Here is an 11,845-nt window from a genome sequence, read left to right as displayed (position 1 = left end):
TGTGGCCAAGTGTAGCTGTGCCATGACTTCCTCGGGAAAAACGTCCTAATGCTCCTCGGTCTCTGTTGCCTCTCTCTGTGCAGAGACTTAACTATTATTATAATTACTGCCAGTCCAGCATTGTGTGTCTGAAGTGATGACTGCCAGCCTTAAGTGCTTCCAAATTTATTCATTAATGCACTTACTTTTGTATTAATAGCAAGACCCAGGATTGCCTATGTTTATTATGTGTTTATTTTTATGCTCTATAAACAGCCAAATAAATTTTAGGGGAAAAAACTGTTTTGTATTATTTGAATTGAAAACTAGCCTTAGACTATGTAGAAGCCTGGCACTATGTTTTCAACGTCCCTTCCTTGGCCGGGAAAACTTAACCCGGTGTATGCGTGTTTTTCTGGGAGTCCATTTGTATCTCAGAGGGGTCAGTGACTCAAAGTGTGAAGACCCACTGGCCTAACCCCATGGGCTCCAGGGAACCATGTTACCCATTTCACTGGAAAGGCCATAGTGCAAGCTGGTGATACGCAAGGGCTGTGGATACAGACTCAGAAGTAACCCGGCTCTACTCCGTGACTTTCGGCAAGTTACATACTTTCTCTGTGCCTCATTTCTCTCATCTCATAGGGATAAAATAACCACTACCTCAAAGGACTGTGGAAACAGTTAAACAAGATCATTCATGTCAAGTATATAAATCAGTGACATGTGTAGTAAGTGTTGAATACTTATTAATATTATACCTGTACAGATCTTCAGTTTAGGGTGGTGTTACATCCCTATAAACCCTACTGAACATCACAGCTTAGCCTAGCCTGCCTCAAACATGCTTAGAACACCTACATTAGCCTACAGTTGGGCAAAATCATCAAACTCAAGACTATTTTTTAAAATTTAAAAATCCCAGTTAACATACAGTGTCATATTAGTTTCAGGCATCCAACACACTGGTTCAACACTTCCATACGTCATCAGGTGCTCATCACAAGTGCGTTCCTTAATCCCCATCACCTCTTTCACCCATCCCCCCGCCCACCTCCCTTTCTAGCAACCATCACTTTGCTCTCTATAGTCAAGAGTCTGTTTCTTGGTTTGCCTCTCTCTCTCTTTTACCCTTTGCCTGTTTGTTTTGTTTCTTAAGTTCCACATATAAGTGAAATCACATGGTATTTTTCTTTCTCTGGTTGACTTGTTTCACTTAGCATAATACTCTCTACCTCCAGCCATGTCACCGCAAATGACTAGATTTCATATTTTTTTTATGGCTGAATAACATTTCATTGTATATATATACCACTTCTTCTTTACCCATTCATCAGTCGATGGACACTTGGGCTGTTTCCATTATTTGGCTATTGTAGATAATACTGCTATAAACACTGGGTGTCTCTATGTCCCTTTGAATTAGTATTTTTCTATTCTTTGGAAAAATACCTAATAGTGTAATTGCTGGATCACAGGGTAGTTCTATTTTTGACTTTTTGAGGAATATCCATGCCGTCTTCCACATTGGCTGCACCAGTTTGCATTCCCAACAATGTAATAGGGTTCCCCTTTCTCCACATCCTCGCCAACACCTGTTGTTTCTTGTGTTGTTTATTTTAGCCATTCTGACAGGTGCGATGTGGTATCTCATTGCAGTGTCGATTTGCACTTCCCTAATGATGAATGATGTTGAGCATCTTTTTGTGTGCCTGTTAACCATCTGTATGCCTTCTCTGGGAAAAAAATGTCTATTTCATGTCGTCTGCCCATTTCTTAATTGCATTATTCATTTTGGGGGTGTTGAGTTGTGTCAGTTCTTGATATATTTTGGATATTAACTCTTTATCAGATATGTCATTTGCAAATATCTTCTCCCATTCCATAGGTTGCCTTTTAGCTTAACACAGGCTAGTTTATAATAAAATTGTTTAATGTGTCATATAATTTATTGAGTACTATGCTGAAAGTAAAAAACAGAAAGGCTGTATGGGTATGGAATGGTTTTGAGTCTATCAGTTGTTGGCCCTTGTGATGACGAGGCTAACTGGGAGCTACACGTGCCCAGCATCCAAGAGGATCATCCCACATATCAGCAACCCAGAAAAAGACCCAAATTCAAAATTTCAAGACAGTTTCCGCTAAATGGGTGTCACTTTCCCACTATCATAAAATAAAAAAATTGTTAAGTCGTAAGTCAGAGACAGTCTGTACATACTTGGTTTCTATGTTTCTCCTTCCTTAGTTTTCAAACTCTAGTTGTTAAAATATAACTAAACCACAGCTCACCCAGCCCCAATGTGTCAATCACCCACCATATGTTTTGACATCATAAGGATTTATGCACCTGGAATTTGGGATTAAAAATTAACAAAATATCTTTTATTTAATACAATGTATATGGCCTTGTGAATGGAGGTTGTTATTAAATAACTTTACTAATACCAACTCCTTTAAAGGATTTACTAATTTACTATTTACTAACTTTACTAATACCAACTCCTTTAAATTATCCTCATGATAATTTTATGAGGTACGTTCTATTATTATCCTAACTTCATAGAAGAAGAAAGGGAGGCACAGAGAAGTTCAGGAACTTGCCTAAGGTTGTATGCTAGTAAATATTAGATTTAGGGTTTGAATCCTGAGAGTCTGATTCTAGGGTCCAAGCCCTTAACCACTTTACCATTTGATTCTTTTTAGGAAACTCTACCCCCAACATGGGGCTCAAACTCAGGACCCCAAGATTAAGAGTCTTACGCTCTACTGACTGCGTCAGCCAGGTGCCCCTGACGTTTGATGTCCATCTTTGCTGTTCGGTTGATAGAGAAGGACATGTTAAAAAAGAGAAAAATAATTATCAACTTCTCACATTTATTAAGCACCTACGGTGCTGGGGCTTTCACGCATACTTACTTCAATACTTTAATCACCATTAGTACTTTTTAAGAACAATCATAAAAAGATTTTCATAGAGCAAATGAATACCAGAAATTACTTCATTTAGTCCCCTAGCAGCCCTACAAAGTAGATGCTACTATTATTGCCATTTTACAGACAGAGGAAGTGATGTTTTAAAAGCTTAAGTAACTTGCCAAATATCGTGTGGGTAGTAAGTGGAGAAGCTGGGCTTCCAACTCAGGTTGCCTGACTCTAAAACACTTGTGTTTAACCACAATACTTTCCAATCTCCCTAACTCTGTGGCACAGGCATTATGTTGCTATTATTATTAATAAATCATATAAATATTTATTCAAAATCCATTCAGTGGATACTGACCACTGATACCATTACCTATCACTTTGAAGATGGGAAAATGAAGCCACAGACCAAATGGGTCCTAGGCTGCCCCGGTGAAGAGGCTCGGTGTACTTACTGGGAAAGCTAACTACAGGCGAATTTGTGAAGCAAATGCATACTTCCTTTGGGGTTTCCAGACTCTCTTGCAAACGCTTTTCTCTCATTCTAGTAACGCAGATTCCCCATGGTGCTATTGGAAAATAATATATTCTCTCCAAATGATCACAACTCAGTTAAAAACTCAAAATGGGTTGGAGAGGATATGATGAAATATAAATGTGGAGTTCTAAGAATGCTAATGCTGGCGGTAGGCAGATCAAAGGCAGGACGTTTCAGTTAAATAAGAATTTCCAACGTTCTGATGTGGAGCCGAGGATGAACTCCTGCCACCCAGAGCAGAAGAGGAGAAACTGGAACTTTGAGAGAACTTTTGGATCCAGAAATTTTAAAATATAGACAACATTTTGGGGCACCTGCCTGGCTCAGTCAGTGGAGCACATGACCCTTGATCTCAGGGTTGTGAGTTCAAGCTCTACGCTGGGTGTGGAGAGGACTTTTAAAAAAATCATAAAAAAATAAATAAAAATAGGGGCACCTGCCTGGCTCAGTCAGTTGGGTGTCCCACTTTGGCTCAAGTCATGATCTTCCAGTTCATGAGTTCGAGTCCCATGTCAGGCTTGCTGCTGTCAGCTGAGCCTGCTTCAGATCCTCTGACCCTCTCTCTCTGTCCCTCCCCCGCTTGTGCTCTCTTCCTCTCTCTCTCTCTCTCTCTCAAAAATAAATAAATATTTTTAAATAAATAAATAAATAAATAAATAAATAAATAAATAAATAAATAAATAAAAATTGGGGGCACCTGGGTGGCTCAGTCAGTTAAGTGTCCCACTTTGGCTCAGGTCATGATCTCGCAGTCTGTGAGTTCGAGCCCCACGTCCAACTCTGTGCTGACAGCTCGGAGCCTGGAGCCTGCTTTGGATTTTGTGTCTCCCTCTCTCTCTGCCCCTACCCCACTTGAGCACACACTCTCTCTCTCTCTCTCTCTTGAAATAAATAAACATTAAAATTTTTTAATAAAATAAACAAATAAAAATAAAATACAGAAAACATTTTAAGAGTAGACAACTCAGGGAGTCTGATCTAATGGTAATCATTGTCTAAAACAGAGGTTAATTTGTGGAATTCCTAGTCACCAAGTCCAGTGATATTAAGGTTAAGGTAACTCCGAAGAGGATACATTTGACCTCAACCTGATAGGACTGACTAATAGCAAACTCCATGGAGTGGACATATTCTAATTGTTAGTTTTCACAATTGCCCTGCTAAGTAGCCATTACCAACCTGTTTTACCATCGAGGAAAATGGCTAAAAGAGTAACAGGGATAGGATTCACACCTAGTTCTATGTGACTCCAAAGACCACGCGTTTTTTTTTAGGTTTTTTTTATGTTTATTTTATTTTATTTTATTTTTTATTTTTTTTTTTTTTTTAAGTTTAGGGCTCTCAGAGATATGCTCTCATTTTTTTTTTAATGTTTATTTATTTTTGAGACAGAGACAGAGCATGAACGGGGGAGGGGCAGAGAGAGAGGGAGACACAGAATCCGAAGCAGGCTCCAGGCTCTGAGCCATCAGCCCAGAGCCCGACGCGGGGCTCGAACTCACGGACGCGAGATCGTGACCTGAGCTGAAGTCGGATGCTTAACCGACTGAGCCACCCAGGCGCCCCTTTTTATGTTTATTTTAGAGAGACAGAGAGAGAGAGAGAAAGAGAGAGAGCACAAGCGGGGGAGGGGCAGAGACAGAAGGCGACACAAAATCCGAAGCAGGCTCCGGGCTCTGAGCTGTCAGCACAGAGCCTGACACGGGGCTTGGACTCACAGACCGTGAGATCATGACCTGAGCCAACCCACAGACTGTGAGATCATGACCTGAGCCGAAGTCAGATGCTTAACCCACTGAGCCACCCAGGAGCCCCTCTTTTTTTTAACCATGCTTACCCCCAAAGCAGAAAGACAGCTTGCCTCTCTTGGGATCACAAAACCTACACCAATTGTGGGATACAAAGATGAACTACCAAAAGCCAGGGTGAAAGAAGGAATCAGTTAAGACAGAAGAGACTGGGCCAGCCTACCACGAGAGGGTGTATCCATAATCTACACAAGGCATCGTGCGCCACCTTTTTTTTTTTAATGTTCTTTCTAAAAAGAGGGGCGCCTGGGTGGCTCAGTCGGTTAAGCGTCCGACTTCGGCTCAGGTCACGATCTCACGGTCTGTGAGTTCGAGCCCCGCGTCGGGCTCTGTGCTGACAGCTCAGAGCCTGGAGCCTGCTTCAAATTCTGTGTCTCCCTCTCTTTCTGCCCCTCCCCTGCTCGTGCTTTGTGTCTCTCTCTCACAAATAAATAAACATTACAAAAATAAAGCCCTTCTAAATGGTCTGGTGGCTATGCTAGGCTATGTTGATTTCTGGAGTATGGCCTCCTACCCAACTATCTAAATAAGATTGCTGGACATTCATGAGGACATCGTTTCAATGACCTCAACATATCTGGATCCTTTTCTGTGTCATTGACAAGTGTGACTCTTTTGTTCTATTGGAGTATAAATTCCAAGATTTGAGTTTGGATTTAGGAGTAAGAACGCCATGTCACCACAGATTTAGACATTCATGAATCCTCTGGCCAAACTACCAAGATGCTGTCACTGCTTATTAGCACCTCGTGCAAAGTCCCAAACAGGCTGGTTTTATTTTAAACAAATAAAAATGAGTCCCAATCTTTTAGACATATATACTGAAATATTTGCACACGAATTATGTGATGTCAATGATTTGATTCAAAATAATATTGGAGGGAAAGATGGGCCATCAGGCAATATTAGTTGAAACAGGGTGGGGTGGAAATACATACAGGTTTATTATATCACCCTCTCTATTTGTGTATATGTTTGAAATTTTCTACAATAACATTTTAAGTATATTTTTGCCACTAAGTTTTTGTTTATAATGTTCTATCAGCCTGCTATGGACTACGCTTTTTCATTTTGAAAATTCAGTTTCCCATCTTCTCTGTGATTTTTTCTCTAGCTACTCCAGCCCACAGGTATCCTCGCCTTCCTCAAAAATCATCATTTCTTTCTTTACTTTAAAGATTTTATTTTTAAGTAATTTCTTCACCCAGTGCGGGGCTTGAACTCACAACCCTGAGATCAAGAGTTACATACTCCACCAGCTGAGCCAGCCAAGTGCCCCCAAAGTCATCATTTATTTAAAAAAACATATTGGAAAAGAAAAAAAAAAGGCTGAAAAATCAATGTGGGAAGCATCCACATTAATAAGTCAGAAAAAGGGGCACCTGGGGTGGCTCAGTCGGTTAAGCATCCGACTCTTGATTTCAGCTCAGGTCATGATCTCACAGTCCTGAGATCAAGCCCTGTGTAGGTGTCCATGCTGAACATGGAGCCTGCTTCAGAGTCTCTCCCCCTGCCTCTGCCCTGCTTGCATGCGCGTGCATACACATGCGCGCTCTCTCTCTCTCTCTCTCTCTCTCTCTCTCTTTCTCTCAAAAAAAAGCCTTAAATAAATAAAATGAAATAAAATAAAATTTCATGCCTACATAAGCAAGGCGATGCTAATATCACTGACAGAAATTAGAGAAATAAACGAGAAGAAACTGGGTTCAGGTTTTACCAATGGAGAGAACTGAAAGAGGTGTAAATGAAGGCACAAAAGTACAGGCTATGAAGGAAACTCACAAGGGGTGATGAAGCACCCCAAATGACAAAGCACAAAGCTGTTATCACCCCTTGACGTGGAGGCTGCAGAGGGGGGTACAGGAGTTAGCAGAACTCAGTAAGAGTTATGTCTGTAGGAGAGCAAGGCCCAGCAGCTGTGGCTTCGTGGGGAGGGATGCAGTGGCCCAGGCTGGAGGGAGCCCAGGGGATAAATACTGCAAGCCCTCTCCCCTCCACCCTCCAATCTCTTGCTGGTGTCTCCCAATGCCTGGGCCCAATGAAATACACTCCAAGGAGGTCAACCTCCTAGAGCACAGAGCAGGGTGGAGAAGCATGGATGGTGCATAGAGAGGCACAAACGGGAATGCCCAGCACATGGTCTTGGAGGCAGTGGTAGGACACTCAAGCAGAAATTCCCCCTAAAGACATGAGACTGGGACTCAAAGAGAACTCAAACAAGACACACTTCCTGCTCTCAGAGAAGTTACTCAGCAGCTGGGGGAGGGGGAGGCTAACAGGCTTTAATACCTAGTTGGGTTAAATAATGTGGGTCACATTACATGTACCACCATATGAATGTAGAGGGAAGGGACATCATTAAGAACAAAAAACACAAGGACCTAAATGCGAGATCTGAAACCATAAAAATCCTAGAAGAGAGTACAGGCAGTCATTTCTCTGACATTGGCCATAGCAACGTTTTTCTAGATACATCTCCTGAGGCAAAGGCAACAAAAGCAAAAATAAACTAGTGGGACTACATCAAAACAAAAAGCTTCTGCACAGCAAAAGAAACAAGCAACAAAACTAAAAGACAGCCTCCTAAATGAGAGACGTTATACGCAAATAACTTATCCAATAAAGGATCAGTATCCAAAATATATGAAGAACTTATAAATTTTTATATTTATAAAATCAAATTTTTACTACAGTTTCTAAGGCTAGCCTACTAGCCTTAAAGGATACAGTGAAAGATACAACGCACACAAGTTCTCCCCTATGGAGCCTAAAGTGCAGAATATAAACAAGTAACAAATGATCGTAATATAAAGGAAAGAGTGCTGTTTTGTATATAGCTACTGTTCATTAAGTGCTTACTCCGTGACAGTCCCTGTACTACGCTGTCATGCATATTAACTATTCGATTCTCACAGCAATCTCTGTGAGGGAAGTACTATTATTATTGCCATTTTCCAGGTAACAAAACGGAGTCACGAAGATATGCGCTTGCCCAGAATGACAGAGTTACAGAAACGGCAGAGCCAGGATTCTAACCCAGGACCTCTGACTCCAGAGCACACAGTCGTTCCCTTTAAGCTACACTGTCTTTAAGTACACACACACACACACACACACACACACAAGTCACCAAACACAGCCCGAGAGGATCAGGAAAGGCTTCCCTGAAGGAAATGGTATCTCTGCTGAAGACAAGGTGGAATTAACTCGAGGAGAAAGAGTTTTCAGAGCAAAGAGACACCTACAATCAGAAGCAGCTCGGGGAGACAGGAATAGGGACCGTAAGGCCAGGAGCCGAAGGGTGTGAGGCCGCAGGCACAGAGGCCAGCTGAGAGACTTGGAAGCCTGCCAGAGTCTGGCCAACCGGAAACTGTAGCGGGGTGCTAGGGAGGGGGTGGACAGTGACACCATCAGATTTGTGCTTCAGAAAGATGCTTCTTGCCTCAGTGAGGAGAACCAGCTGGAAAGGGGTACCCTGGAGGAAGGGAGGCTAGTTAGGAGGTCATAATATTGTGGGCAGGAAATAAAGGCAAAGGGGACTTAGAGAGTGGGTGTGGGAGAAGAGGGATGAAACATCAGTGATGCCATCCAGATTTCTGGCTTGAACGTCTGGAATAATAACGGTGTCATTTACTCAGATAAATAATATGGAAGAAGGAACGGCTTAGGGTGAAAAAGGGGAGAAGAGTTATAGAGATAAGTGAGGCACAACCTTACTAGTGATGTAATGTATGTGCGGTACGTGTTATTTCTCCCCAGATTAATACATTTGATTATATGAAATAGTAGATGCGGGGAAATAGGACCATTTCTATATTACTAGTGGAATACGATTGATATAAGCCTTTTTCAAGATCAGTTTAATGACGCCCGATAAAGTTGAAAGCCAAACCCTGCAAACCAGCAATAACATCTCCGGGTGCCTCATTTATTTTATTTGTTTTTTATTTTTTTTTTAACATTTATTCATTTTTTTTTAATTTTTTTTTTAATGTTTATTTATTTTTGAGACAGAGAGAGACAGAGCATGAATGGGGGAGGGGCAGACAGAGGGAGACACAGAATCAGAAGCAGGCTCCAGGCTCTGAGCCATCAGCCCAGAGCCCGACCCGGGGCTCGAACTCACGCACCGTGAGATCGTGACCTGAGCTGAAGTCGGACGCTCAACCGACTGAGCCACCCAGGCGCCCCTAACATTTATTCATTTTTTGAGAGACAGAGAGAGACAGAGCATGAGCAGGGAGGGGTAAAGAGAGAGGGAGACACAGAATCCGAAGCAGGCTCCAGGCTCTGAGCTGTCAGCACAGAGCCCGACGCGGGGCCCAAACTCATACACCGTGAGATTGTGACCGGAGCCGAAGTCAGACGCTCAACCCACTGAGCCACCCAGGGGCCCCCCAGGTGCTTCATTTCTTAAAAAATTTTTTTTAACGTTTTATTTATTTTTGGGACAGAGAGAGACAGAGCACGAACTGGAGAGGGGCAGAGAGAGAGGGAGACACAGAATCGGAAGCAGGCTCCAGGCTCTGGGCCATCATCAGCCCAGAGCCCGACGCGGGGCTCGAACTCACGGACCATGAGATCGTGACCTGAGCTGAAGTCGGACGCCTAACCGACTGAGCCACCCAGGCGCCCCCCCAGGTGCTTCATTTAAAGAGATTCTTGTACACGTGCTGAAGGTGACCTGTACAAGGATATTCACTGGATCATTGTTTCTGATAACAAAAAATAAAAAACTTGAAACAACTGTCCCTTAGTGTAAAAATGGTTACATAACTGTAATTTCTTCATACAGTGCAGTACGTTATATAAATTTAAATGAATGAATTAGATGTGTATATATTAACAAGGATAAATCTCAAAAACACAATTCCAAGTGATAAAGCAAGCTGCAAAAGATACACACAGAATAATACTATCTAATTTTTTACCATGTAATTACCATGTAATTTTTTTTTTTTTAATTTTAGAGAGAAAGTGAGAGAACACACCCAAGCAGGGGAAAGGGACAGAGGGAATGAGAGAGAGAAAGGCAGAGAGAGAGAGAGAGAGAGAGAGAGGCAGAGAGAGAGAGAGAGGCAGAGAGAGAGAGAGAGAGAGAGTCAGAGAGGCAGAGAGAGAGAAAGAGAGAGAGAGAGAGAGAGAGAGAGAGAGAGAGAGAGAATCCCAAGCAGGCTCCACGCCCAGCACAGAGCCAGACCTGGGGCTCGATCTCATTACACTGAGACCATAACCTGAGCTAAAATCAAGAGTCAGACACTCAACTAACTGAGCCACCCAGGCCCCCCATCTATGTAGTTTTTAAGCAAAAAATAGTGAGATCTTGGGGCACCTGGGTGGCTCAGTCGGTTAAGTGTGTAACTTCAGCTCAGGTCGTGATCTCACGGTCTGGGAGTTCGAGCCCCAAGTTGGGCTCTGTGCTGACAGCTCAGAGCCTGGAGCCTGCTTCTCATTCTGTGTCTCCCTCTCTCTCTCTGCCCCTCCCCCACTCGTGCTCTGTCTCTCTCTCTGCTCTCTCAAAAATAAATAAACATTAAAAAAAAATAGTGGGGTCTCTGGACGGCTCCATGGGTGGAGCATGCAAATCTTGATCTCGGGATTGTAAATTGAAGCCTTCACGTTGGGTGTGGAGATTACTTAAAACTAAAATCTAAAAAAAAAATTACATAGAAATCGATCATAAAAATGACTTGTGATGCTGTATCAGCTGATACCTTCACCAGTTTCATCTTCAATTTTTCTGAAAATATTCAATTGTTTTCAACCTGACTTTTATTTCTTTTAATGTTTATTCATTTGGGGGGTGAGAGAGAGACAGAATGTGAGGGAAGTGCAGAGAGAGAGAGAGAGAGAGAGAGAGAGAGAGAGAGAATCTCAAGCAGGCTCCACACTGTCAGCACAGCCCAGATGCAGGACTTGATCCCACGAATGGTGATATCATGACCTGAACCAAAATCAAGAGTTGGACGTTTAAATGACTACGCCACCCACGCCCCTTCAGTCTCCCGACGCAAGAAGAAAGTGTCCTCATGCCTTCTGTCTGTATGATTGCAGTAGCCAAGATTGGATGGGGGAGTATAGGAGAAAAAAAAAAAAAAAAAACAGGGAAAACAGAATTTTTGCAACTCAAAAATAACCCTGCAAACTGTGAAGAGGCAACTTTATTCCAAAAAATTCATCTAAAATTTGAGTTCAAAAAAATTGTCATTATTGGGGCACCTGGGTGGCTCAGTCAATTAAGCGTCTGACTCACTTATTTTTTTTAATGTTTTATTTATTCTTGAGAGAGAGAGAGAGAGACAAAGCATGAGCGAGGGAGGGGCAGAGAGAAAGAGGGACACAGAATCCGAAGCAGGCTCCAGGCTCCTAGCTGTCAACACAGAGCCCAACGAGGGGCTCAAACTCACGAGCCGTGAGATCATGATCTGAGCCAAAGTCGGACACTCAACAGACTGAGCCACCCAGGCGCCCCTCACTTTTTTTTTTTTTGATGTTTATTTATTTGTAAAAGAGAGAGAGAGGCAGACTGCAAGTGGGAGACCGCATCTGAAGCAGGCTGGAGGTTCTGAGCTGTCAGCACAGAGCCTGACACGGGGTT

This window comes from Panthera pardus, unplaced genomic scaffold, assembly GCF_024362965.1.
Source record: "Panthera pardus isolate Hobbes unplaced genomic scaffold, ASM2436296v1 HiC_scaffold_8, whole genome shotgun sequence".
NCBI classification, from domain to species: domain Eukaryota; kingdom Metazoa; phylum Chordata; class Mammalia; order Carnivora; family Felidae; genus Panthera; species Panthera pardus.
The sequence above is the reverse complement of the archived record's forward strand: the minus strand, read 5'-3'. Positions refer to the sequence as shown.